We start from the raw sequence: 23,307 nt of genomic DNA, 5'->3' as shown, positions 1-23,307 counted from the left end.
TCAATTCCTATTAGACCTCCATTTCATTAGAGATTCCCTAGAGGAAGAGGTCATGGTGGAAGAGGCGAGTCAAGTAGCTCTGCACAACAAAGATCATATGGACCACAGTCTGATGTGGATCTACCAAGAGAGCTTTACTATGACTCAGTTACTGATTCTTTGAAAGTCATAATGGAAAGTAGGCAGTTAAGGGAGATTGTTGTAAGAAGTGATTTCAGAGAATACAAAGAAGAACAACTAAGAAGAATGGAGTCACTTCACTTATATGATTTCAGGGACAGAGACAGATCAGCAGGAAGACAAATGAATGACTTATCTAAGTATCTGCAAGAACAGGCGGCTGATGGCTTCAAATTTTTAAAAGAAAAGAGAAGTTGGAGACTGATCCAACTTCACAAGTCAAGGAGGTCAGAAAAACTGAAGAAAATGGACAGGGCTGAGCTGAACTTCCAGATGAGAGTCCGAGATCAAAATCCTCTGTCCAACATGGAGACTTGTATAAGTTTGGGAAGAAGGATGAGAAGGCCGAATTACACAGTGTAGAAAAATGGTGTCATTACAGAAGTTGAATACAGAGAAGACACTGGCCACTATGTGCTGAGGAATTCAGATGGGAAGGCCTTGGCAACAATTAAGAAGGATGCAGATCTGACATGCCTACATAATGATGATCTTGCAGATATAAGAGACTTGGTGATACAAGAAGGACACATTCACTACCAAGTGCTCAATATATTCAGAGAAAAGGGCAGCATCTGTGATCCAGCTGAGAAGACAAGCAGCCTACAATGAGAGGAAAAGACAAATGAGATAGAATAGGCTTTGCTTTGTAATGTCTTCGGACAAACCTTTGATTATGTAATTTTTTTACTTATGTAATTCAATTACGAAATTTGATGTGTATTTTGCTATGTGTAAGTAACCATAGAGTGTTTTGGGTCAGCTGAGGTGTTCCAATCTAGGGGGAGATTGTTGGGTCAAAAGTTTGACCCAAATGAGAAGATTTGACCTAATTGAAGAATATTGAAGATTGGAATCTTCTCAACCTCCTCAGAAACTGCTAAGTATTGAATCCGGGGTACACCTCGGACCTTCGAGTAAGCTTTTACTTAGCCGAGTACGAGATTTTGCCTTCCGGGCACGGTTTACTTCAAAGAATCTTCTTAAGCGGATATCCGAGCAAGGTATGCTTTTTGGTGATTTCCGAGTAAGGTTCATCTATTTGGCATATCCGAGTAAGGTTCACTTTGTCAAGCAGGGTTGTTCTTCAAGACCAAGTATTTTACTCTTCCGAGTAAGGTATGGTCAACCAAGTCCAAGAAGCCAAGTAATTGGAAGACCGGGCAAGGTATTATTTAATAATTATGGTCCGAGTATACTTGATGAGTTGATGGAATATCTCTAAGTTATATCGAGTAAGGTTCTGCTCGAGTAAGGTATGTACTCCCGAGTACGCCTTATCAAATAAGTTATTCAACTAACAAAGAGCCGAACAGGATCATAGAAGAACAAGGTTGCTCGTGAGGATTTGTCGAACAAAGTTTGATAAGTCCAAGAAGATTGAAGTCTACTCGGTGAATATTTTACTTGGTAAAATATTCTCTAAGTAAAGTCTACCCAGAAACTGATTCCGAGTACACTTCTATGTTTACCAAGTCTGAAGGAAGGCCGAGTACACTACGTACTCGGAGACTGAAGTTTAATGAAAAGCTTACCCGGAAGACTTGTTTTACACTTAGTATATTTTTGAATATGTAAATTGAGTATGTACTATCGGATAGGGTTTCTAGAAGGAATGACAGCCTGTCTTAGGTTGGCAGGGCTATAAATAGAATAATTAGGGCACGCCGCCAGAGACACGAAATAGACAGAATATACGAGTGGATAAGACCGACACATTAATTAAGAGAATAGTGCGTGTGTGACGGCTGTCCTAGGATTCCTCCTAAACCCTAAATCGATTATCCTTTTGTATGATTAACGTTATATAAATGGAAATCTTTTGAGTGAATCCTTCGTGTGTCCTCGTATTTTGAATATTCATTGCAACCGTATGTTTGTTATTGATTCCGCCTTTAACAAACGGTCATCTTTCTAAACTTAGTAACCCGTCATTAACTCTCTTGTCAACACGATTAATTTTGTGTGAGTTATGACATGATTGATTAAGATCCGATTCTAAGCGCGACCTGACAAAATATCATTTATTCAAGTATCAGTTTGTCACACCCCAAACTACGGCCTAGGCGTGTGACACATATGTTGGTACAACATTTGTAACTAAATCAGAGTTACGTGTTCAAAGCGGAAGTTATATTTATGTGGATTTACATATTATTATTTACAAGTCAAAAGACGGGATTATAAAATACCCGTTTAAAGTATTACTTGTTTTATACAATGGTTACTTGTTTATGTTAAACCACCATTACATATTTTATATTAACAAAATGATCTGAGCCATCGGATATCAAAGCACTTCGAGCATTCCAAGCTCCTATTCTTGATTAGCTGCAAAATGTTTAGAAAATACATCAGCAACAAATGCTGGTGAATAAGCTGACGCATGAAATATTTTCTTATACTTGATTACCCCTCGAGAAATAACTTAGGTTTGACCCATCGTGGCTAAGGAATAACCAAACTTTAAAACAAAACACAATTATAAACGACACACAAGACACCCCAGCAAACACCGTAGCATTCGACATTACTTAGATACCATACGTATACACATGATCAGTCTCACACGAATGTAACTTAGGTCCGGCCCATCATGGCGGAGGTCATAACTAGGTGTGGTGTGGTGTGCCCACCGACTTTTTACCACATATGTAAGGATCCAAACAAACGTATACTATAGCCTGAGGGCTAGCGTTTACTTTAGTTAATAATGTTTTAGAGATACGTATTCTCATGTATTTCATTTCATTTATTTGACTCGATTAAACAAGTTTATAAAGTTGGGCGTATTCACCTTTTCTTGAAATGATCAGCTTTAATACACTGACCGGGTCTTTCCATTTCTTTGCTATCTCGCACCTATAGTATGAGTATAACCTTTTATTAGTCGGATCTTTAATCCGGCTTAAGACCTTTAGTCTCTTTTAATAATCTTTACCTCGATTATATTTTCTTTATGAACAATTAATTCAAAACATCTTTTCTTTACTTTAAGCCTTTTATATTATCTTTTCTTTCTTTTCTTTTATAAGTTAAAACTCTTTAATTTAACTTATTTACTTTTCTTTTCTTTTACAAGATAAACCTTTAGTTTAACTTATTTTACTTTTCTTAAAATACTACGTTTCTTCTTCTTTAAGAAACGTATACTTAGATAATATTCATAACAAAGAATCATTTTATATATATCTTTCTTTCTTTCTTTTATATTTCTTTGTTATATTTTCTATTATTATTTTCGAGGCATCGAGTATATCCTCGACTTTGGTTTTAAGCCTTTTAATAATTTATTATTATTTTATTCGTGCATTATGCCTACCTTGGTTGGCTTATAAAACCCTACACAATCGAGTAGCACTTCGTCATCTTTCCCTTTTCTTGTGCTTCCCTTGATCAACACCCCTTTGCACGCAAAAACGAGGCACCAATACTTCACCACACGACGACACGCTTATCAAGGAAGGTCTTCGGGACGTCTCTTGGCATCACGTTCTTCGAGATAACGTCGTCGGCGTGTGGCACGGAAATCGAGGAAACGTCGGATTTTGGCACGGTTTACGACTTACGAGGTAGGATCAATGGCACGTTTTATGAGGTTTTTAGAGAGATGATGGAATTTCTAGAGAGAGAGGTAAGTTGTGAATATGGGATGTGGTGAAACGAGGGTTGGATGCCTATTTATTGGCTGGTCTGGCAGGCCATCGCGATACGCGATGGTCTGTGGACGACCCCGTCGCGTATCGCGACGTAGGCATGCACAGTCACCACAAGGGCTGCCACGTGGCGTGGCACGTGTCCCATTGTCAGACAACCCCATCGCGATACGCGATGGGTTTGAGTCCAAGACCGTCGCGTATCGTGATCGGTCTAGATTTCAGAAATTTTCTTTTGGTCTTTATACTTTGAATTTTGACACTTTTGACCCAATATTTTCATTATGTTACATCCTCCCCACCATGAATTAAATCTCGTCCTCGAGATTTGTTTCTTTAGAACAAGTGGGGATACTTCTTTTTTATTTCGGATTCAAGCTCCCATGTGTATTTGGGGCCTTTTCGTGAATCCCACTTTACTTTAACAATTTTCAACGTTGGTCTCTTTAATTTCGTTGTTTTTGAATCTTCGATTTGAATTGGTCGTTCTACAAATTTTAAATTTTCATTAACTTTAACATTTTTAAAGGCATAGATAAAGATTCATCAGCAATATTTTTCGCAGATTAGAGACATGGAATACATCGTGTATCCCGTTCATTTCCTCGGGTAGTCACAAGCGGTATGCGACATTAACTATTCGCACGAGAATTTCGAATGGTCCTACGAATCGAGGAATAAGTTTTCCAATCTTTCCGAAGAATACAACGCCTTTCCATGGCGAGACTTTCGATAAAACTTTATCACATATGTTGAATTCCAACGGCTTACGACGGACATCGGCGTAACTCTTTTGGCGGTCACGCGCCGTCTTAAGTCGTTCTCGGATTTGTAAGAATTTGTCGGTGGTTTCTTGGACTATCTCGGGTCCAGACAATTGATTATCTCCGGTTTCAGACCAACATACCGGCGTTCTACGTTTACGACCATATAACGCTTCGAATGGTGCGGCTTGAATACTCGTGTGATAGCTATTATTGTACAAAAATTCCATTAGGGAAAGATGGACGTCCCAACTTCCACCTAAGTCAATCACACAAGCGCGGAGCATATCTTCAAGCGTTTGTATTGTCCTTTCGCTTTGCCCATCAGTTTGAGGGTGATAGGTAGTGCTAAGGTTTAACTTTGTGCCTAACGCTCGTTGGAAGCTTTTCCAAAAATGAGACATGAATCGGCTGTCTCGATCAGATATAATAGACTACGGTAAAGCAACAATGTTGTTTACATAAATACGCGCTAATCAATCCATTGAGCATGACTCGTTAATAGGTATGAAATCTGCGGATTTTGTTAACCTATCTACGATAACCCAAATGGAATTATGTTGTCATGTCGTTTTCAGGAGTTTTATGATGAAGTCCATGGTTATTAACTCCCACTTCCAATTGGGAAGTTCGGTTTGCTGAAGTAATCCCGAAGGCTTTTGATGTCCAGCCTTGACTTTCAAACATGTTAGACATTTCGCAACATGCGAAGCGATATCCTTTTTCATTCCGTTCCACCAGTAGTTCGACTTAAGATTTTGGTACATCTTATCACTACCGGGGTGCATCATGTATTTGGACTTATGAGTTTCGTTCATAATCTTTTCACACAAGTCCCCAACGATTGGTACCCAAATCCGGTTTCCCAATCTAAGTATACCATCGCCACCCTTGACTAGCGAGTAAATGGTGCCATTACGTTTTTCATCGGAGATCTTGTTTTCATTGATTGCTTGGAGTTGGGCAGATTTGATTTGTTCGATTTGATCAGTTTGGAGTTCTAGTCTTAACGTTAGGACTCTTCTTGGATTTTTCATGTTCTTTACGACTTAGGGCATCAGCTACAACGTTAGCCTTTCCTTTGTGATAAATGATTTCACAGTCGTAGTCATTTAGTGTTTCTATCCAGCGTCTTTGACGCATGCTAAGTTCTTTTTGCTCAAATATGTGTTTCAAACTTTTTTGATCGGTATACACGGCAAATTTGACTCCATAGAGATAGTGTCTCCATATCTTTAAAGCAAAGATTATGGCGCCTAACTCTAGATCGTGAGTTGTGTAGTTCTTTTTGTGTACCTTGAGTTGACAAGAGGCGTAGGCGATTACTTTCTTTCATTGCATTAATACGCATCCCAAACCAGAATGAGACGTGTCACTGAAGACAACGAAATTCTCGGTACCTTCTGGCAAGGCCAATATAGGTGCTTGGATGAGTTTTTGTTTGAGTATATCGAACGCCTCTTGTTGTTTGGTTCACCATTCATAATTGATATTTTTACGAGTCAAAGAAGTTAGAGGAACATCAATTCCGAGAGAAATTTTCTTTGAACCTACGATAGTAGCTAGCCAAACCTAAGAAACTTCGGGTCTCGGTTGGCGACTTAAGGGTCTCCCACTTTGAGATAGCTTCAATCTTAGCGGGGTCCACTTGAATACCATTCACGTTTATGATGTGTCCAAGAAATTGCACTTCATGAAGCCAAAATTAGCATTTAGAGAACTTGGCGTACAACTTCTCGGTTCTAAGTAATTAAAGTAAGATTCGAAGGTGAGTTTCATGATCATTCTTTGAATTAAAGTAAATAAGTATGTCTTCTATGAATACGATAACAAATTTATCTAAGTAAGGTTTACAGATTCGATTCATCATGTCCATAAACGTGGCTGAGGCATTAGTGAGACCAAACCCGTGAACTCATAATGTCCATACCTTGTTCGGAACGCGGTTTTCAAGATGTCTTCGGATTGAACTTTAAGTTGATGATAGCCAGAACGAAGATCGATTTTTGAAAAATAACTCGCGCCTTGAAGTTGGTCAAACATACCGTCGATTCGAGGTAGAGGATATCGATTCTTGATGGTTACTTTGTTTAGAGCACGGTAGTCGATACATATACGCATGGATTCATCTTTCTTCTTGACAGATAAAATTGGCGCTCCCCACAGCGATGAACTTGGACGAATGAAACCTTCTCGAGTAGCTAAGTTGTTTCTGTAATTCCTTCATTTCGGTTGGAGCTAGACGATACGGAGCTTTAGCGATCGTTGCGGTACCAGACATAAGATCGATCCTAAATTAGACTTCTCTATCGGGAGGGATTCTAGGTAATTCGTCGGGAAAGACGTCAGAGAATTCAGAAACGATAGGTACGTCTTTTATTTTTTGGGTTTGGATTCATCGGTAACGTAGGCCATGAATGCTAGGCATCCTTGATTTAAACATTTGTTAGCCTTAATCATTGAAATTATGCTAACTTGGCCAGCTTCTTTGTCCCCTTCAATTCGAATGGTTCGTTTATCAGGGGCTCGAAGTTCGACGGTTTTGCTATTGCAAATGATATGGTCATGATTGTTGGATAACCAATCCATACCAAGTACAATGTCAAAACCAGCAAGAGTCATTGGTAACAATTGAATATGCAGAACGTATCCAGCTAATAAGATTTTTTCGTTTTCTAAAGCTTCGGAGATTTTTAAAATTTCACCACTAGCGGTCTCGACGCTTAGATTTTTATTTATTTTCATTAAAGGTGCGTTTAATAGACTACAAAAACTATAATCTATAAAACTTAAGTTGGCACGCGAATCAAACAAAACTCTAGCATACATGTTGTTAACTAGGAACGTACCTGTGATGGTTTCCGGCATGTCGGCCCCCTTTTTGGTGTTGAGCATAAAGACTCATGCGTTTCCTTTCTTTGATTGGCCACTTCCACCCGCACTACCAACAACAGACTTGTTCTTGGGACACTCGAAACTGAGGTGATCCCTCTCTTTGCAGTTATAACATGTCATCGTTTTCTTCCAACAATCGGCTGTCGCATGGCCAGGTATGTGACACAAGTCGCAGACAGTTGTGGTCGAAGACGGAGCAAAGTGGCAGCGACCCTTGTGGTATTTCTTACAAGTCTTGCAATGTGAGAATTTGGAATTAAATCCAGACTTGCGTTGATCTACGCCTTTTCCCTTGAATCGGGCGCTTCCTCCAGTCTTCTTGTGGTCGTGAAACGGCACAACGTTCTTATCTTCTTCCTTGTTGCCGACAAGGCACTTATCAAATAACCAGCCAATTCCATTACGGAGTCAGTGGTTTGTGAAAGGTGAGACCTTAGTATGTCACGGATTTCCCGTGGAAGTCTCCAAATATATCTTGTTACTTTGCTAGATTCAGGAGTGACCAGCGGGGGCACGATTCGGCAGTACTCGTGGAATTTTGTATTGTACTCTCGGAGGTTCGTTCCTACAACTCTATGGTTTAGGAATTTCGATAGGATTTGGTCGGTTTCATGCATCGGGCAGAATTTTTCCATCATCATTTCTTTAAACTCTTCCCAAATCAGATTATATAACACTTGTCGACCCTTGCTCATAATCAGCGTATTCCACCATTCCACAGCCTCTTGCTCGGAGCACCATTCCACATTTGAGTAGAATATTGAATCTTCTCTTGCTCGGATCACTTGCTTATAATCACCAATGACTCCATCTCTTCAAGCCATCTAACAGTCTCAATGGCGCCCTTATCGCCATAAAATTCTTTTGGTCCAAAGTTCTTAAAATTCTTAAACGAACAACTATCAATTTTTAACTTTTTAAACTTTTGTTTAACCTCAGCATCAACATTGGACTCATGAAGACACTCTTCTAGATGAGACGGTTTTTGACGAGATTTGACAGATTTTTGAGAAGGTTCAACGGATTGAGATTGCCTAGATTGAGTTCTAGCTTGAGTTCTAACTTGAGATTCAGCTCTAACGGCTTCCTTTATCCTCATTTGTATTTGGTTCATGTATTTTTCAGGAATTTGTTCTTGCTCTTGTTCCTTTTCTTTTTCTTTATCTTTTCTATTTGCGTTATATATATATATATATTATTACAACACATACATATATATATATATATATATATATATATATATATATATATATATATATATATATATATATATCGTTACTCGATATATATATTCCTATCCTTATTCTTAGGACGATTCAACGTCCTTTATCACAAACCAAACTACAAAACAACACATATCATAACCAATATCCCTATTTGATTCATTATGGGTTCTCAATTCTTCATGTATTTCTTCACAAACTTGGTCATCTTGTTGCATTTTCGAAGAAGCTTATCTCCTATATTCTTCTTTTTGGCTCCATCAACAGCTACCTTCTTTCTTAGATCATTGGTTTCGCGCAAGGCCCTATCAAGATGTTCATCCTAATATTACGGGATCTCATTTGAATATCCATACCAAGGTGGCGGATCACGGTACCCCATCATAACAATGTCGTAGTGGTTCTTGTGGTATGGTGATGATGCAATGTTAGACGGATAGTTGAAGAAACCTTCATCTGCTTCATTTTCTTCACGGATCTCAATTGCTTGTTCTTCGACCGACGGAATCTTGCCTTGATACGGTGGGAAACTTGGTGATGACTTGTTCTTGAGTTCTTGAAGGTATTGCATGTAGGGATCAACAGACCCATAGTTTGGACTCTTGTGGAAGAACGGTTGCACACATCCTTGTCCATGTAGGCAATCACAATCTGTTGGTTCCTCCATTGGAGTCGTTTCCTCATCAAGTTCTTCCTCGGGGTCTTCTTCCTCTTCCGGGTCTTCCTCCTCTTTGTAACATCACGAAAATTTCGAGCCCAGAACGTCAAACTTCCAAAGTCAAGGGACCAATCTTGCCAAATTCCAAACTCCAAGGTTTAAAATGAAAATTCTGTTTTCTTGTCCTATCGCGATACACGAAGGGACAAAAGACAAGCCCATCGCGTATCGCTAAGGGCTTGGTCAAAAAGTTCTAGAAGGAGTCAACAGCGATACGCGATCGCTGATGAACCAACGTCATCGCGTATCGCGATGACGTGGCCTGACACCTCTGGCACCAGTTCTGCCACGTGTTCACACATGGCATACCGTCTGCCACGTGTCCCGACACGTTGCCACACGTGGCACATCGTCCGCCACGTGTCTACACGTGACCTATATGGTGACTGTCTTGGGCTACTTCGCGATACGCGAAGGGTGCCCGGGAGGCCATCGCGTATCGCGAAGGGACACCAGATTTGTCTATAAATAGGAGGCTCTGGGATTGATCCTCTCACACCTCAAAAACACATACACAACTCTCTCTCTCTCTCTAACATCTCTCTATATCCCGATAAACATACCCTCGATCTACCTCGATAAACGTACCGTAATACCTCGATTTCCGCACCCAAATACCGACAACCTCGATAATCGTGCCACCACCCGACGACGTACAAAAGAGAAGGTGTTATAATCCCGACGTCCCGACGATCAACTCGAAGTGTATGACGTGAAGTATGGTGTCTCGATAAGCGTGCCAAAAGAAGGTGTTGATCAAGGAAGTAAAGAAGACAAAGCGACGACGAAGTGCTGCTCAAATATATAGGGTTTATTAAGCCAAGAAAAGGTAGGCAAAATGCCCGAATAAATTAATAATAAAATATTGAAAAGGCTTAAAACCTAAGGTCGAGTAAATACTCGATACCTCGATAAATAAAAGAATAAATAACAAAGAAAAGAAAAGAAAGAAACATAAATGTATATTCAAATACATGTGTAGATATATATAAATCTTTGTTATAAATATTATTTAAGTATAATGAGTATTCTTAAATAATAAAGAAAAAATATATACGTTTCTTATAGAAGAAGAAATGTAAGGGTTTTATGAATAAGATATCTATAGGTTATCTTATAAAGAAAGATATTTTAAACTAAAGGTTTAAAAGAAAAAGAGATTATTTTATAAACTAAAGGTTTTAAAGTAAATCGAGGTGGCAATTATAAAACTAAGATTAAAGGTCTTAAGCCGGATTGTATATCCGACTAATAAAAAGTTATACTCGTACTATAGGTGCGAGATAGCAAGGGAAAGACCCTCGAATGGTGTTGGAAGCCGATCCCAATCAAAAGGTGAATACGCCCCAACTTTTACAAACTTGTTTTCAAACGAGTCAAATGTGTTATGTGAAAAGAATTACATGAGACTACGTGTCTCAAAAACGTTTATAAACAAGAGTAAAAACCAAGCCTTCAGGCTATAGTATACGTTTGTCTGGATCCTTACATATGTGGTAAAATGTGGTGGGCACATCGCACCACGCTTGGTCACGACCTCCAGCCACAATGGGCCGGACCTAAGTACGTTCGAGTGAGACTGACCATGTGTATGTCTATGGTACCTAAGTAATATCGAACGCTATGGTGTTTGCTGTCACACCCTCACTTAGGGCCTAGGCGTGTGACCAATAGTTGATACCTGTTTTGTAAATAAATCAGAGTTGCGGTTTATAGCAGAAGTCTTTAAAATATTTATATTGAAAACTTATTAAAATCTCGGGTTTAAATACCCGCTTGATATTTCAAATACATTTCTTTATAAAACATAACTCTTTTATAATATTTTGAAATAAAATATCTGAGCCACCAGATAGCATCTAATGACTATAACTCCAATATTCTATTCCTTCTTGCTTGTCTGTTCTAACCTTTCTTGTTTCCCTGTAACATGGGTGGGAAAAATACGTCAGCACAAAGCTGGTGAATAACGCTGACTCTAAAAATATCTCTTCAATACCTTTGTGAAACCAATAATAATATCTTTGTGACTACTCATTAGGCACCCAACTAAATTGGGATCAAATTACCCTAAGTACCTTGTACAATTAATTATATACACAATATCATTTCTCTGAACAGTCCCGTAGACCTTCAGAGGCATGTTGATGATATGCAAGGCCTCGGGGAAATGCCGAGTCACCATGTATGTTTGGATCCAGACACATGTATATTCTTAATCGGAGTGTCCGTTTCTTATTATTGTACAAAGTTTTAAGGATTCGTAAATCCTATGCAAACATTCTGACTCATTATAAAAGGTTTGGGGCGTATTCACCTTTTCTGTTTATAACAGTTTCTGATACTGATTCCTGTTTTTTGTTCTCTTCTTCTTGTTTTGTTACCTCGGACCTATAGTACGAGAATAACATTTGTATAAATAACTAGATCATCGATCTAGGTTTAGACCTTTAGTCTATTTTGGTATAACTTCAACCTTGATAAAATCATTTGTTTATATAAAACATTTGGACCTTTAGTCCTTTTCTTTATTTACCAATTATATGTTACGTTTCTTCTTCAGGAAGAAACGTCTATACTGAGTTTCTTCTTCAAGAAGAAACATTATTTAACTATACTCTTTAAATATTATATTTCTTAATATTAAAGAAATATTATTTTGACTATACCCTTTGTATCTAACTGCTTACGTTTCTTAATCCAGAAGAAACAACAGTTTTGACTATAACCTTTGCTTAAGAAAAGTTACATAATACTAAATTGTAATCAAGGTTTGGCCATACCTCCGACTATGGTCTAAGCCATTAATAATATAATAATAACTTAGACAAAACTCCTACCTTCCACGGGTATTCGGAGTTAGATAACAAATACTTAGAGGGCAGCACTTCTACTCTATGCACGTTTTTCGAGGCGTTCTTGATTAACCTTTCTTGGCACGCAAATCGAGGTGATGTTAAAATGTTACCGGGTCATGCAATACTTCGAGACGGAATGTCGGGTTATCTTTGGGTAGCACGCACTTCGAGGAACACGTCGGGTATTTGCACGGATTGCGAGGTGATCATTGTCGGGTTGGTGGCACACAAACCAATGTATAGAGAGAGTAATTCTAGAGAGAGTGAATGTGAGGTCTGTGGGAGAAATGGCCATAGCCTCCCCTTTTATACTTGATTTTGGGTCCATCGCGGTACGCGATGGGCTCCTCTTTCAACTGCGTCGCGTATCGCGACGCCGCCATTTCTGCATGAACGCCACGTGTCCTGCTCTGCTGCCACGTGTCACCTGGGGTGTGACACGTGTGCCTGAGTTATCACGGGTCATCGCGGTACGCGATGGCCGTGTTCTTGGACTCATCGCGTAGCGATGGGTCCCTGTAAATCATTTTTCACTTTTAGTCCCTTGTCTTTAATAGCTTGTCATTTCTAGGTCTAAATTTCATTGTCCAAAAATACTATGGCGGCTCTTAAGCGGCTCGAGGTGATGCGATCGTGCGAAGTGCGCCATCAAAGCGCCACACTGCGCCCAACGCCCTTCGCCGTCGCCCGAGCCCGAGCGCGTCGGGTGCTACGCACCCTCCGCTAGGACTACTTGGTGCATGATATACATAAAAGAATATTACTATGGAAAATCTCTTCCTTATAAAGAGCTTCCATTTCTTTACTACTTTCCATGTGGAATGGGATTTATATACCTTATTTATACCCAAGTAAAGTGCTTCCACTTTCTTACATCCTTCCATGTGGGATGGAGTTTCCTTTCCCATTTTCTTAATATGGAAGAACTTAACTTAGGAAATATTTTAATTTTCCTTTTTTTTTCTTATATTTCCTTATTTAATATTTTCTCATGACTTGTCTTGATATTATTTTGATCCCTCAACTTTCCTAAGTTGTCAAATTTGGATCGAAATTTTGGGGATGTTACATCCTCCCCACCTTGGAATGAATTTTGTCCTCGTGATTCGTTGGTTTAAGAGTGAATGGTTCTTGCTTTTTGATTGTTGATTAGATTCTATCTAATCTTGTCCTTGTTGTTATAATCTGTATGTAGAGTGACTAGGGTCTTTATTTTGTTGCTAACTTACATCCTTGAATGATGTAACCAGTCAATAATTCAGAATATCATTAGTAAATATAAATTGCTAAACACAGTGATCAGTTGTGTTTAACTATTTACCTTACTGTTTTGTATTCTAAACATATACTGATGTTAACTATATTGTTGTTTTGATTCAATCTGTCGAATTTATTCCACTAAGTTGTTGTTTAGATTCAGTCTATCGAATCCATTCTATCCTTGATCTTGATCAATGATGTTCTTCATGTTCTAGCAGTACTCTTGTATTTTAACTTAATTTCATTTGCTATACTTAGCAATTGTATTTTCTTGAATATCTTCGAGTTCTTTTTCTTTGACTTTTTGATCAACCTTTCTAGGTAGTATAATATTCCATCAGTCGTATTTGTTGAACGAATTCCTTTCGATGATATACTGTTCTTGTATTTCTTGAATGATATTTTCTAATCATCTTCCTAGATGATAGGTTAAAGCCTTTTTCATTCTAAGTTCCGAATAAAACTTTTCGGTGTCCAGATCTCTTATTTTCTTTTCGAAGTAATGAATATAAGCATTTTTGTGTATTAACACGATCTATATGTTAATATTTCATTTATAACTTAGGGAATTAAATACCCTTCTTTGATTACAAAACGTCTCATTTAAGAACGAGTTACAATTAATATACGAAAGTTAGTTAATCTATCTTGACATTTCTTTGATATGATCTTGTCATTCATTAGTCTTGACTAGCTTTTCTTTTCGGACATTCAGTCTTAAAGTGACCCGTTTCTCCACATGTAAAACATACTCCTAACTTCTTACGACATTCTTCTATTGTGTGTTCTGCTCTCTTGCAGTATGCACAATTATATGTATTTTCTAGTCGACACTTTCCAGTATGTTTTCTTCCACAAGTCTTACATGCTAACTTGGGAGTATTTTCTTCTTTCTCTAACTTCTCGAAATCTTTTGATTTCTTAGTTTCTTTGTCTTTCTTCTTTTCCTCTTCTTGATTCCTTATCATACTGTTGATTAAGTATCCGGCCACTTCCATAGCTGAGTCAGCTGTTTCTGGCATATGGGATCGTACCATGTCTCTTATTTCTCTTGGTAACCCATATATATAACGAGTTACTTTATTATATTCCAGAGTTACTAGGTGTGGAACCAATCGGCAGTACTCTAGGAATTTAGTGTTATATTCCCTAAGGTTTGTGCCAATAACCTTGTGATTCCATAACTCGGTTTGAATTCGATCCATCTCATGAGTTGGGCAAAATTTCTTCAATATGAGACCTTTGAATGTCTCCCAACTTAAGTTATACATTGTTTCTTGACCCTTGGTTTGAATCAGGGTGTTCCACCATTCAAGAGCTTCTCCCTTGAACATTTGTGAAGAATACTGGATAGCTTCTTCACCAGTGCATTTGCTTATCGTGACGATTGATTCTTGTTCTTCTAGCCATCTCATAGTGGCTATACCATCCGAGTCTCCATGAAATGCTTTAGGATCATAAACTTTAAAGTTCTTAAAGTTACATCCTTTTTGAATCTTACGTTTCTTTCGTTTCTTGTTCCTTGGATTATTATCAGCTGTAGAGCTATCATAAGCCTCTTCCTTTCTAGATTCACTTTTAATTTTCTTGTTGGATTTTTTTTGACTTTGATTTATAGAAATGTCTTTGATAGCTTCCTTAATCATCTTTTGAATTCCTTCTTTTTATTGGGCGGGAATTTCATTATCCTTATCTTTATTATTAATGTTTTCTTCGTTCCTGATTTCTTGGGAGGACTGTTGTGAGAGTTCGCACTTTCTTCTCTTGACATGCTACAATAAAATTTTAAAAGATAAGTCCAATATTCGAAGAACTTAAAACATATCTTTTATTCATTTTATTATAGTTACAAGAGTGCATATTATTTTTGTTACAATTATACTCTCTACTAAGGTTCTATTTCTTCCATCGAACGACGAATTTCTTAATCTTACTATCTTTCTTGCTATTCTCATTTTCTTTTTCTTCCACTTCCATTTCTTTCATTGTTTCTTCATTTTGAATGTGAACAAAGTAAGGATCTTGAGTTGCCAGAAAATTAAAATATTCTTGTTCGTGAGGATATTCTTCCGGATAAGTCATTACTTCTTTTTCCCTTGACATCATTGGTTTGTTAGATCTACTTGATACGTCTCCATACGTATTCCAATTTGGAATAATCTGAGCTAGCAGAATGTTAGAATCGAATGAACCTGAATCTTCCTCCATTTTTGTGTGGCATGTACTTTCATCGCTAGATATAGGAATTGGGAGAAAAGACGTTCCCATAAATACTTTTCCTTTACAAGATCGAGGCTGACATGATCCTTGGCTAGATTGACAATCGGACATCTGCGCGAGGTTAAATTTAGGGATAGGGAGACGCTCCTATCTTATTTATTTTGTTTATATCTTATCCGTATTGGTTTCGAATAATTTCTAGATATTTTTCAACTAAGTATCTGAATCAGTGTAATAAGTATTCAAAACTTATCCTTAATCAAAGCCTAGGTATAATTAAATACCTAGTTCGCTAAGATTGATAGCTCTGATACCAACCTGTCACACCCTCACTTAGGGCATAGGCGTGTGACCAATAGTTGATACCTGTTTTGTAAATAAATTAGAGTTGCGGTTTATAGCAGAAGTCTTTAAAATATTTATATTGAAAACTTATTAAAATCTCGGGTTTAAATACCCGCTTGATATTTCAAATACATTTCTTTATAAAACATAACTCTTTTATAATATTTTGAAATAAAATATCTGAGCCACCAGATAGCATCTAATGACTATAACTCCAGTATTCTATTCCTTCTTGCTTGTCTGTTCTAACCTTTCTTGTTTCCCTGTAACATGGGTGGGAAAAATACGTCAGCACAAAGCTGGTGAATAACGCTGACTCTAAAAATATCTCTTCAATACCTTTGTGAAACCAATAATAATATCTTTGTGACTACTCATTAGGCACCCAAATAAATTGGGATCAAATTACCCTAAGTACCTTGTACAATTAATTATATACACAATATCATTTCTCTGAACATTCCCGTAGACCTTCAGAGGCATGTTGATGATATGCATGGCCTCGGGGAAATGCTGAGTCACCATGTATGTTTGGATCCAGACACATGTATACTCTTAATCAGAGTGTCCGTTTCTGATTATTGTACACAAAGTTTTAAGGATTCGTAAATCCTATGCAAACATTCTGACTCATTATAAAAGGTTTGGCGCGTATTCACCTTTTCTGTTTATAATCCGTTTCTGATACTGATTCCTGTTTTCTGTTCTCTTCTTCTTGTTTTGTTACCTCGGACCTATAGTACGAGAATAACATTTGTATAAATAACTAGATCATCGATCTAGCTTTAGACCTTTAGTCTATTTTGGTATTACTTCAACCTTGATAAAATCATTTGTTTATATAAAACATTTGGACCTTTAGTCCTTTTCTTTATTTACCAATTATATGTTACGTTTCTTCTTCAGAAAGAAACGTCTATACTGAGTTTCTTCTTCAAGAAGAAACATTATTTAACTATACTCTTTAAATATTATATTTCTTAATATTAAAGAAATATTATTTTGACTATACCCTTTGTATCTAATTGCTTACGTTTCTTAATCCAGAAGAAACAATAGTTTTGAATATAACCTTTGCTTTAGAAAAGTTATATAACACTAAATTGTAATCAAGGTTTGGCTATACCTTCGACTATGGTCTAAGCCATTAATAATATAATAATAAGTTAGACAGAACTCCTACCTTGCACTGGTATTCGGAGTTAGATAACTAATACTTATCGGGCAACACTTCTACTCTATGCACGTTTATCGAGGCGTTCTTGATTAACCCTTCCTCACGCAAATCGAGGTGATGTTAAGGTGTTGTCGGGTCATGCACGTACTTCGAGACAGAATGTCGGGTTATCTTTGGGTGGCACGCACTTATAGGAACACGTCGGGTATTTGCACGGATTATGAGGTGATGATTGTCGGGTTTGTGGCACGCAAACCAATGTATAGAGAGAGCAATTCTAGATAGAGTGAATGTGAGGTGTGTGGGAGAAATGGCCGTAGCCTCCCCTTTTATACTTGATTTTGGGTCCATCGCGGTACGTGATGGGCTCCTCTTTCAACTGTGTCGCGTATCGCGACGGCGCCATTTCTGCATGAATGCCACGTGTCCTGCTCTGCTGCCACGTGTCACCTGGGTGTGACACGTGTCCCTGAGTCATCATGGTACGCGATGGCCGTGTTCTTGGACTCATCGCGTAGCCCGATGGGTCCCTGGAAATCATTTTTCACTTTTAGTCCCTTGTCTTTAATAGCTTGTCATTTCTATGTCTAAATCTCATTGTCCAAAAATATTAAGGTGGCTCTTAAGTGGCTCGCGGCGATGCTATCGTGCGAAGTGCGCCATCAAAGCGCCACATTGCGCCCAACGCCCTTCGCCGTCTCCGTCGTCCTCTCCCGAGCACAAGTGCGTGCGCGTCGGGTGCTACGCACCCTCCGCTAGGACTACTTGGTGCATGATATGCATAAAAGAATATTACTATGGAAAATCTCTTTCTTATAAAGAGCTTCCATTTCTTTACCACTTTCCATGTGGGATGGGATTTATATACCTTATTTATACCCAAGTAAAGTGCTTCCACTTTCTTACATCCTTCCATGTGGGATGGAGTTTCCTTTCCCATTTTCTTAATATGGAAGAACTTAACATTGGAAATATTTTAATTTTCCTTATTTTTCTTATATTTCCTTATTTAATATTTTCTCATGACTTGTCTTGATAATATTTTGATCCCTCAACTTTCCTAAGTTGTCAAATTTGGATCGAAATTTTGGGGATGTTACATCTGCTGCGGTGCTATGAGTAGAGACTTGAGTTTATAAATTGTATTGTTTTATAGCTTGATTATTCCTAAGCCACGATGGGCCGGACCTAAGTTATGTCTCGAGGGGTAATCTAGTAAAAAAAATATTTTTAGCGTCAGCATATTCACCAGCATTCGTTGCTGACGTATTTTCTAACATTTTGCAGGTAATTAAAATTAGGGCTTGAAGAACGAAGTGCTCATGATTCTGATGGCTCGGATATTTTGTTAACTTAAATATTAATGAATGGTGGTTTTTGTAAAGTATAAACAAGTAAAACTTGAATGAGACTTTTGTCTCATCTTTTGTATTGTAAATATTTTTAACTTTAAATCCACATGTTTTATAAAGTCTTCCGCACTAACCCGTAACTATGATTTATTTACAATTGTGGGTACCAACTGTTGGTCGCACTCCTAGGCCTTAGATGGGGGTGTGACACTCTTAGGGGTCTTCTTCTTCCATTAGTTTTGCGGTTTCATGCACCATAGGGTGTAGACGATAACTCTCGTATGGCATCATAACCCTCTTCTTCGGCTTTCGAGAAGGTCCATCATAGGTGTTGGGGTGAGAATCAATTGAGTTGAAAGCAGAAGTTCCAGTAAGCCATCTTCTTTGGTCGGAGTGGCATTGCATCCATTCAGATGAATCAGACTCGGGTTTCTCCTTGATTTACTTGTTAGAGAGAAATGCATATGACGGATAGGATTGGGTGGTTGATATGTTGGAACATCAGACGGATAATACGTCGGGATATCGGACGGATGATATGTCGGGATGTCGAACAGGTGATATATCAGTATACTTGATGGATGATGGCTTGAGTGTCTTGGGGGATCGTTCCTTTGTATTGGTGGATCAACGGGTAAGTTGATCGGACATTTCTCGGTTCCAGGGAAGTACACCGGTTTAGTTTGGTCGATCGGGTGATCTTGATTGAAGAAAGCTTCGTAGTCCTCGCTCATATTGTCCTTCGGTAGGGGTTCGGGAATTCCAGTTCTTCTCGCGTCTCTCATGAATCCATCCATCATCTTCTTATACGACATCTATGGGTTGGGTGGTTTGGATTGTGTAGGGATAGAAAATATTACCAATCTATCTTATCCCTATTTAAATAAAACAAGTAATAATATATTTTTCCTATTCACTTGGATCGAAGCTTAGGTATTATTTTTTAATACCTAATTTGCTAAAATCGATGGTTCTGATACCAACACTTGTCACACCCCAAACCACGACCTAGGCGTGTGACATATATGTTGGTACCACAGTTGTAAATAAATCAGAGTTATGTGTTTAAAGTGGAAGTTATATATATGTGGTTTTAAATATTATTATATACAAGTCAAAAGATGGGATTATAAAAAACCTGTTTAAATTATTACTTGTTTTATACAAAAGGTTACTTGTTTATGTTAAACCACGATTACATATTTTATATTAACAAAATGATCCGAGCCATCGGATATCAAAGCACTTCGAGCATTCCAAGCTCCTATTCTTGATTACCTGCAAAATGTTTAGAAAATACGTCGGCAACACATGCTGGTGAATAAGCTGATGTATAAAATATTTTCTTATACTTGATTACCCCTCCAGACATAACTTGGGTCCGGTCCATCGTGGCTTAGGAATAACCAAGCTTTAAAACAAAACACAATTATAACGATAAGTCACACACAAGACACCCCTGCAAAAACCGCATCGTTCGACATTACTTAGGTACCGTACGTATACACATGATCAGTCTCACATGGACGTAACTTAGGTTCGGCCCTTCATGGCGGAGGTCATGAGCAGCTGTGGTGCAGTGTGCCCACCGACTTTTTACCACATATGTAAGGATCCAAACAAACGTATACTATAGCCTGAGGGCTAGCGTTTACTTTTGTTTATAATGTTTTAGAGATACGTAATCTCATGTAATTCATTTCATTTATTTGACTCGATTAAACAAGTTTATAAAGTTGGGCGTATTCACCATTTCTTGAAATGATCAGCTTCAATACACTAACCAGGTCTTTCCCTTTCTTTGCTATCTCGCACTTATAGTACTAGTATAACCTTTTATTAGTCGGATCTTTAATCCGGCTTCAGACCTTTAGTCTCTTTTTATAATTTTTACCACGATTATATTTTATTTATGAACCTTTAGTTTAAAACATCTTTTCTTTACTTTAAACCTTTTAGTTTAAAAGTATCTTTTCTTTCTTTTTTTTATAAGTTAAAATTCTTTAATTTAACTTATTTACTTTTCTTTTCTTTTACAAGATAAACCTTTAGTTTAACTTATTTTACTTTTCTTAAATACTACATTTCTTCTTATTTAAGAAACATATACTTTTCTTTTACTTATTATTTAAGAATAATATTAAACATAAATAACATTCATAACAGAGAATCATTTTATATATATCTTTCTTTCTTTTATTTTTCTTTCTTATATTTTCTTTTATTATTTTCGAGGTATCGAGTATATCCTCGACTTAGGGTTTTAAGCCTTTTAATAATTTATTATTATTTTATTCGTGCATTATGCCTACCTTGGTTGGCTTACAGAAACCCTACACAATCGAGCAGCACTTCGTCGTCTTTCCCTTTACTTGTGCTTCCCTTGATCGGCACCAATACTTCACCACACGTCGGCACGCTTATTGAGGCGGGTCGTCGGGATGACTCTTGGAATCACGTTCTTCGAGATAACGTCGTTGGTGGGTGGCACGAAAATCGAGGAAACGTCAGATTTTACGGTTTATGAGGTAAGATCGCGACGTAGGCATGCATAGTAATCACTAGGGTTGCCACGTGGCGGAGATTATGCCACGTGTGGACACATGGCGAGACACGTTTCCCGTTGTGAGACAACCCCATCGCGATACACAATGGGTTTGAGTCCAAGGCCGTCGCGTATCGTGATCGGTCCAGGTTTCAGAAATTTTCTTTTGGTCCTTATACTTTGAATTTTGACACTTTTGACCCAATATTTTCATAATGTTACACAATTTTAGCTAGTTGTTCTTTTGAATTATGGATAGTCCTATAATTTTTATGCCTAATCTAATGACATATATTTGCAATGAGACTTCTCCTTAGAGAACTTAAAGCTGGAAGTAATACGTGTATTTTGTCTTTGGACCTTAAAATTATCCTCTTTTAAGTTTTAGTGGTGTGAGTTGAATAACATCTTATTTCCGGTACAAGACATTTCTTTTCTTGTACATATGTTGCTGATCAACACACTCATTTTCCTTTGGTAATTCTGAGTGTTATAGTTGATTCTTAAGGCACCAAATTGTACTATTGAAAATTTTAGTATGTAATATACTATAAAATTGTACTTATTTTCATGTGTGAACCCTTACTTTTATGTGTATTGTATTGTACATTATGATGTATTCAGGGATACCATTTAACCTTATAGTTAATATTTAGAATGAATGCATGCATCTTATGAGTTATTTTGATTAGTGTTAGGAAAAACTAAATCAAGAATAACTCTAGTGATAGCATTTATTTAAATAAGTTCCTGATTATCATTATCATAGGAGACATTATGATTGACTCATCCTATTTGTTATGCCCTAGTTTTCAATATAATGATTGTCATTAGAAAGAGCAGTAGGATAGTCATATAATGTCTTAATGGATAATTAAAATTGAGAAGATAAATGTTATCAAACTCTTTATGAGACAAAATTCAGTTGTGTTTTGAGATTAGAGTGGATGATTGGATGAAATCGTTATTTATAGAAGAATGTTATAATGAGTAATATTATGGGATATTAAAATAATACATATTAAAGTTTATGATCATTAGATTAATAAAGGATCATTAATGTGAGGATCATTATACTTTATTGAAGATGTAATATGTCTATTATTAACATCAAACTAATAGACTATAATTAAAAGTTCTACTTAAACAAAAAATAAATCACCTTTGGGCAGAATTAAAATTTATTTAAGTATGTGTGCGAAAAAATTGTAACACATCATGTAACATCCCGTTTTCTCGTTTCGGTTAATAAAATGAAAACATGAGTTATTATGAGTCGGGCTAGTGTCAGGTTAAATGGATATGGGTTATGGACTTGGATTGAGAAGGAAAGACCATGGGCTTAAGCCTATGATCCATAATTATATAAACCTTAATTACCCATTTTCCATTCATTTCACACATATTCCATACACCACCAAAACACACACTTAGCTCTCTCTCATCTTGCTTTCCCTCTCTAGCCGAAATCACCAAAGAAACCGATCCCGATCTAAGGTATGATAGTATGTTATTGTACGAACTCAAACCCGTTAGATTTGGTCGCGAAACGACGAGCCGACACCGTTAAACCATTAAAGTCACGAGATCCAGGTGGAATCGGGTATAAACCGAACCTAAGATGAGCTTAGGGGTCGCCCTATGTAACATCCTGTTTTCTGGTTTCGGTTAATAATGAAAGTATGAGTTATCATAAGTCGGGCTAGGTTGGGCTAAATGGAATTGGGTTATAGACTTGGGTTATGAAGGAAAGAGGAAAACACCATGGGCTTAAGCACATGATCTATAATTATATAAGTCTTTAATACCTATTTAATTTCATTTCACACATATTCCATACACCTCCTAAAACACACACTTAAGCTCTCTCTAGTCTCTCTCTCTCTCTCTAGCCGAAATCACCAAAAAACCGAGCATCAACCCGAGGTAATGATAGTATGATATTGTATGAGCTTAAACCCGTTAGATATAATCATGAAACGACGAGCCGACACCGTTAAACCGTTTAAGTCACGAGATCCGGGGGGAATCGGGTATAAACCGAACCTAAGATGAGCTTATGGATCACCGTAGCTCAGATCTGGATCGAACGGGACGAAAAACGGTGAAAAACG

This window comes from Bidens hawaiensis, unplaced genomic scaffold, assembly GCF_021521415.1.
Source record: "Bidens hawaiensis isolate Kalapana, Puna unplaced genomic scaffold, B.hawaiensis_p1.1 tig00021377_1, whole genome shotgun sequence".
Classification (NCBI taxonomy): domain Eukaryota; kingdom Viridiplantae; phylum Streptophyta; class Magnoliopsida; order Asterales; family Asteraceae; genus Bidens; species Bidens hawaiensis.
The sequence above is the reverse complement of the archived record's forward strand: the minus strand, read 5'-3'. Positions refer to the sequence as shown.